This window comes from Dinoponera quadriceps, unplaced genomic scaffold (genome assembly GCF_001313825.1).
Source record: "Dinoponera quadriceps isolate SergipeBrazil2010 unplaced genomic scaffold, ASM131382v1 scaffold4933, whole genome shotgun sequence".
Lineage (NCBI taxonomy): Eukaryota > Metazoa > Arthropoda > Insecta > Hymenoptera > Formicidae > Dinoponera > Dinoponera quadriceps.
In genome coordinates this window covers 1-1,226 of record NW_014558867.1, presented here as the reverse complement: position 1 = coordinate 1,226, position 1,226 = coordinate 1, and the positions used below count along the sequence as shown (strand labels likewise).

Below are 1,226 nucleotides of genomic sequence, written 5' to 3'. Positions count from 1 at the left end.
TGTTGGACTTGTTGCCGACATGCAAGAGGACAATAAGGAACTCATCATCTGCGGTACACTGCAGCAAAGAATACAGTCCTGTCTGGATTCACTGGACGCTTTTCTGATGCTGAGTCGACCGATCGTTTGCAGTATGGTTGTGGCTGAAAAGCGCGCGGGCTTTGGCGGAATTATGGAGGTTCAAGAGGCTGTAGCGAACATCATGGGTATAGTTTTTTCATGTTTAAAATAAAGCAACTAAGCGTATATATTTAAATTATTTTATGGATATATCTTTTTATTTCAACCTATTTTGCAGAAACTCACAAAAATGTGAACAACTATTTTCTCGTTTCTAATGTAATCATACAATTAACCGCTTACGTTCAATCAACATCTTTCAATATTTCATCTTGTTTATCACAGGGATGAAAGATTTAAAAACGATCGGACAAAACACCCCATTGTCTGAGCTCGGTATTCGGTGGATTCGATGGTGGCGGTGGATATCAAGCAAACTTTAGAGCGGGAATTCGATATTTTCCACACCGCGCAAGATATTCGAAATCTTACTTTTGCAAAACTAAAAGATATGGCGGACAAAGACAAACGTTTTGTAGAGGACACTAACGACATTGTAGATTCGAAAGGTGGAAAATTATTTATTCGGCTAATAAGCAATTTAGACATAAAATCGGACATTTGTTTAGAAATGCCAACGAAACAGGAGACGGAGAGAAATCGTATATTTCTTCTACCGGGTATCGAAGGTTGTGGGAGCGTATATAATTCATTGGCTCTGGAAATCAAGGCTCCTGCAACGTGCTTGCAGCATGGCACGAATAATATCTCCACGTGCGAATCTGTGGTGCAATCGGCTGCCACCTTATTACCTGTATGTACAAATATAAAATATTATTTTACATATACGATATTAGAATATAAATGATATTCCATTTCTGTGCGTTAATATAGTATCACCGTTATTACAACATCCGATTTGTACAAATTCCCCAAGTTTAAAAAATAAATAAATAACATATATTTCTTTTTTAGCATATTCTTACAAGGTTGAAGGATTCTGAAGAATTTACAATAGTCGGATATTCGTATGGGTCGTTACTTGCTATTGAGCTGATGAGATTGTTGGAAGCTAAATGTCTCAAAGGGCAGTTAATATTAATCGACGGTGCTCCCAATCAGATGAAAGCCTTGAAAGAACAATATTTCCCTTTTATCAATATTGA

General features: G+C 37.0%; 1 pseudogene; it reads left to right on the top strand.

Annotated features, from left to right (window-relative positions):
• Window positions 1–7: 7 nt before the first annotated feature.
• Window positions 8–1,168, top strand: LOC106749993 (annotated as a pseudogene).
• The last annotated feature ends 58 nt before the right edge of the window (window positions 1,169–1,226 follow it).